Source organism: Microtus ochrogaster, chromosome 2 (genome assembly GCF_000317375.1).
Source record: "Microtus ochrogaster isolate Prairie Vole_2 chromosome 2, MicOch1.0, whole genome shotgun sequence".
NCBI lineage: Eukaryota > Metazoa > Chordata > Mammalia > Rodentia > Cricetidae > Microtus > Microtus ochrogaster.
The window spans coordinates 39506772-39512491 of record NC_022010.1 but is presented as its reverse complement, the minus strand read 5'-3'; positions in this window follow the sequence as shown (position 1 = coordinate 39512491).

The following is a 5720-nucleotide window of genomic DNA, read 5'->3' as shown; positions in this document are numbered from 1 at the left end:
CATCATCCAGACATAAGGTGTCTGCACTCATGCTTGCCCCCCTAAATGTTTATACAGCCAGCATTGGTGAGACAGACATAGCATGTAACTTGATTCTTAGTTTAGTACAGGAAAAACAAGCACATTTAACCTAAGCAGTAAAGAACCCGCGCAGTTATTTGAAGCTGGTTTGGGGAGAAGGCATCAAAGAGTCTTTGTCATCTAGGTTAGTTGGCTGGTGTTTACTGTGTGTGTGTAAGAGTATGTATGTATTTGGCTGGGCAGTGGTGGCACACACCTTTAATCCCAGCACTTGGGAGGCAGAGGCAGGTGGATCTCTGTAAGTTCGAGGCCAGAGAGCCAGGGCTACACAGTGAAATCCTGTCTTAAAACAACCAAACAAAAAAGTATGAGTCTATGTGTGTAAGAGTGTGCCTGCCTGTGTGTTTACATGTATACGTAAGAGAATGTGTGTGTATACATATATGTGTGTGGTATATGTCTGAATTTATGTGTGTTTGTATGTACATGTGTATGTGAGTACATGTGTATGTATCATGTGCATATAGCGTGTATCTGTATGTATGCATGTGTGTGTGATTGTGTATGTTTGTGTGTGTGAGAGAGAATATGTATTTGTGTTTTTCTTCAGGCAGCAGGTGTACTAGTGCACTGGTTCTCAACATGTGGGTTGCTATCCCCTTTGGAGTCGTTGCATAGCTGATATTTACATCCCAATTCATAACAGTAACAAAATTACAGCTATGCAGTAGCAACAAAATAATTTTATGGTTGGGGTCACCGCTACATGAGGAACTACACCAAAGGGTCCCAGCATTGGGGAGGTTGAGAGCCACTGTCCTATGAAATCCCGTGCAGTATGGCTACATGTGTATTTCCTGTGCTTAGTTAGCATGGAGGATGTGCAGTATTCCGGGTGCTAAGAGACAGAGAATGCCTACATGGTCACTCAATCCCAAGCATATTCCAGCAAGACCCGTGGCTAGCAGCAGCTGCCCCCATTGTGGCTGGAGTGTGTATGGGATTTGGAGTCAGAAGTCCAGGTGAGGGTCTCCAGGTAGACACTTTATTATTATTGTTATTGTTTTGAAACATGGTTTCTCTGTGTATCTTCAGCTGTCTTGGAACTCACACGGTAGACCAGACTGGCCTTGAATTCACAAAGATCTGCCTGCCTCTTCCTCCTGAGTGCTGGGATTAAAGGTGTGTGCCACCACCGCCCGGCCGATATTTTTCCTTTATATATGACAGTGGGTCTTTGTTCCTGTCTTGTCAGTGGAAAGGGTGCCTATCAAATGACAAGACACAGAAGAGCTGAGACCCACAAGTGCTCCTGGGAGGTTTGCTGTGACTGTAAATCTCTGCTTAGGGGGCCCTTGAGGTACAGTGTAGACCTGGGACTCGGACAGATGATTTCCACGGGGGACAAACAAACCTCTACACACCCAGAAGACCTAGTGGTCCAGAGAACACATCCTCAACAAATGTTGCATTTGCTTTACAGCATCCTTCTTGTGTGGCCAGAGACGTAGCTCATAGTTCTGTCATCAGAGAGCTAACCTTTGACACGCCAGATTCCCTCTCCCTTCCTAGTCCTCCCCCCCCCGACGCCCTCCCCCACAGTAAACCTCTGTGGAATGTGTCTGTTCAGGGAAGGCAGCTGGCGCAATGACCCCAGTCCCTAAGTGACCGAATGTAGCAGGAGGACTGTCACTGTCACTACCTGGTAACAAAGTGCTCTCACAGTGAGCAGGAGGCAAGGGTCCCCGGAGAATTGGTTCTGCCCATTGCTGAGGGACCAACTGTCTTCAAATGTCATGATTTAAAATAGCAGTGCTCACTGAGGCTCTTGTGTTACTGTGGGTCACGGTGCAGAGAAGGCACCAGGACAATCTGTCTGTGCCGTTGGGTACAGCCTCTCCCCTGTGGCTAGGACTCCCTCGTGCGTCCTCATGGTGAGAGGCAGAGAAGAGTGTTGTCCTTCTGAACTCAGCTTCAGCAGTCACAGGCAGGGCTTCTGACATCACCAGTCAGGACTCACCATCCCCTCCAGACCCCGCAGATGTGGCACAGACTCCACCTCCAGATTGGGAGCATCCTGCAGGCTGGGTCAAGCATATAGGAGAGGCCAATTTGGAATATATAGCCAACTCCGTTAGGAGAACGGGGTGGGGGCACCCAGAGAGACTTTTTTTTTTTTTTTTTTTTTTTTTTTTTTTTTTTTTGACACAGGGTTTCTCTGTGGCTTTGGAGCCTGTCCTGGAACTAGCTCTGTAGACCAGGCTGGTCTCGAACTCACAGAGATCCGCCTGCCTCTGCCTCCCGAGTGCTGGGATTAAAGGCGTGCGCCACTATCGCCCGGCCCAGAGAGACTTTTGAGGGGAGGTGGTGCTTGGTTTGCATCTTGAGGACTGGAAACATGAGCTGTGAAAAGGGGAAGGAAAGATTCTTGGGGGCAGGGCAGCATCCACACAGGCCAGGATGCTGAAGAAGCAGGGGGAGTGAGCAGGAACAGGCAGTTTCCTGAGTTGGGAACTGTGTGCTGCAGGGTGAGCTGGGGATGCAGCTGGGGGTCGGGGAGCTTAACCGGGAAGTGTTCCTGGCCCACTGGCTGCCAGCGCCTCTGAGAACTAAAGGAAATGAGTGCTTAGATTTCTTCTATCTCAGGGCCACTGAGACGGCTCGGTAGGCACAAAAAGTGCTTGCTGTGCAAGTCCGGTGACCTGAGTTTGATCCCTGGAAGCCACATAAAGGTGGAGTCTTCTGATCTCCACATATGTGCAGAGGCACAAACACTCCTATACACACATGTTACACACAGGCCTATCTCTTAGTCACGTGTACTTCCATGTGGCATTTGTGTTGGGTCCAGAACCCAGGCTTCCATGCTCTTCCAGGCACCCCCCCCCCACCTCAGCTCAATCACTTCCCTGTAGTCTGTGATGAGGCCACAGGCCCACACTGCAAAAAAGACAAGGCCGTATGGTTGCCATTGGTGGCCCACCCGTTGCTCTGCCTTCTGCGTCAGTTCAAATGCAAGTGGTTGGTCTTGGAGGGAATGTCCAGAGATGGGAGCAGCCTGCTAAAACTCACTGGACATCAACCTTCCAGAACAGCAGTCGGCAGCAGAGCTGTGGTATCTCTCCTGTGGGTAACATAACACTGACTTGTTGTCAGAACTGGGAAGGTATCCCAGGCCTCAGAGCATCTCCAGGCCAGGCCTATTTTCACCATGCCATTCTTGTTATTGGAGTTGGTAGAGTCGGAGCCTGGACCCTCGGAGCCCCAACAAGCTGTTAGGCCACCTGCCCTCAATTCACCAATCTAAGAGATACCTAACGGTGAGAAGCAGAGAAGACAGACTTATTCAATGTGGCTGCAGTGGGGAAAGGAACACACGGCAAGGGACAATAAGTCCAAATCCATCTTTGAGGGATACACCTGTAGTTTAGGTTAATAGAAAACAAGAGGTCCGCATAGCTCAGCAGACCTGGCCCAGGTGTGGTCCCATGCATCCTTAGTTCAGCTCCCATCTCTCCCTCAAGATGATCTGAAAAGCTGTCAGAACTGGGTGAAATCTCTTCCCCCGGCATGATTCTCCTGGGAAATCCTAGGTCCTTAGGCTCCATTGCCTCAATAATCCGGTAGTCAAAGGGTGGGGCACAGATCTTGCCATTCATACCAGGATAGTTACCTCCTCTCTCCCAGTCCTGAGGCCTGGCACTGCCTGACACCGCTCTGTGTGGTTTCCCCAAGAGACTCAGTTCCAGGACTAGGTGACTCCTGTGTGAATGATCTTTGTCCCGGCTAAGGAAGCATGCTCACATCTGACCTCCTGAGCCTCCACTGGTTCGGGTAAACTGCAGACTGGGTGCTTCGTCCCTTCTGGGGAACCCCCCCCCCCCGCAACTTTCCATGCTCAGCTCTGAGCTCTCTGTATCTGCACACCTCACTCAGCTGCCTCCTCTGGTGTCCTGCTGTTGGGCGTTTCCTAGCTGCCCTTGTGTCCACTCTTGTCCTCTTACGCCTGCTTTCTCTCTCAAGACCCATGTCCCAGGTCTCTGGTTTTCTGGGCTCCCAAATAGGTTTGGCCAAAAGCAGTTGGTAGAGCAGAGCAGGAGGGAGGAGGAGGAGCTAGCTCGAGGGTAAAGCATCTCCTGAATGACCCAAGCTCGGACCCACCCACAGAACGGCTCCGGCTTTTGTTCCAGTCGCTTGCTGCCATTTCCCACTGTTCCTTCTGCAGATGGTGTCCGGAGCCTTCCGCCTGCTGCTCAGCTCTAGGCTGCCTCGACATTCTGTTCAGCCCCTCTGTTTGAAATGCCAGCTTGGCTCCTGCTGGGTTGGGGCTGATACCACTTCCAGGGGACAGCACCAAGTCAGAGGGTAACAGTGTGGGGTCTGTCCTCCTTGGGTTTCTCTGATAAAATGCTGATCAGAAGCAACATGGGAGTGGGAAGGTGGAGGTCAGAAGAGGGTGTCTGATCTTCTGGCACTCTAATTACAGACAATCTGAGCTGCCACGTGAGGGCTGAGAACTAAACCTGGTTCCTCTACAAGAGTAACAAGTGCTCTTTGTAGGGACCTCGGAGTCAGTTCAAGACACCCCAAGACCAAGTTCTCAGCACAAAGGAGATTTATTTGCCCCAGAGGAACAGAGAGCAGGGACAGAGACAACAGCAGGAGATAGAGGAGCAGGGAGAAGGGGAAGGAATAAAGGAGAGGGGGAAGGGGTGTTTGTCCCTGTATAGAGAGGAGACAGACATGGGCCATAGGCAAATGGCAGTTTATAAAGGTAAAAGGGGAAACCCTGTCTTAGGATGAGGTGTTTAATTTTAACTGGGTATGTTAACTAGGGCAGTCAAAGGGAACTTTTGATTGCTGGACTTCAATATTTTGATAGCTGGACCTTGGTAGTCAGCCTCAGGAGGAGAAAGTTGCCAGATAAGAGAATAGATATTGGTGAGTAGCTAGCTTTAGGAATGTAATCTAGTGGTTTTTAACAATGCAGAGGGAATCGGGGAGAAGGATAAAGCCTGAAAAGGCCAAGTTTGCCATGCTCTAGCTGGCCTGAGTCCTTCACTTTTAACTGCAGAGTCATCTCTCCAAAACCCTCAGCTTTTTTTTTTTTTAAACTAGAACCACCTGCCTAGGGAAGACAAGTGGGTGCTCCTACATCAACCCCTGATTAAGAAAATGCTCCCACAGACATGCTCACAGGCCAACCTGTTAGAGGCAGTTCATTAATTGAGGCTTCCTCTTCCCAGGTGACTCCCCGGCTTCTGTCGGGTTGACAAGAAGGAGCACAGAGCATACATAGTGTCACCTCCCGCTTGCCCAGTAAGTCAGAAGACAGCCATTTCACTCCTCCTCCAATGGTCTGACCTTTGTGACCGCCATCCAGAGGCTCCCCAGTGGGCCACTTTCCCTCTCACTGTCCCTGGGTCATTTTAAGGCATCTATCTGATCAGTCCATGACTTAAATGAGACTTTAACTTCTGAACTTAGGCCCATTTCAGAGCTACTGTCCCTATTTGGTCCTGTGATGGCTGTTTTTGGTTGTCAACTTGACTACATCTGCAATCAACTAAAACTCAGAACGGCTGAGCACATCTGTGAGGGACTTTTGCTTAATCTCCTTCTTCTTCTTCTTCTTCTTCTTCTTCTTCTTCTTCTTCTTCTTCTTCTTCTTCTTCTTCTTCTTCTTCTTCTTCTTCTTC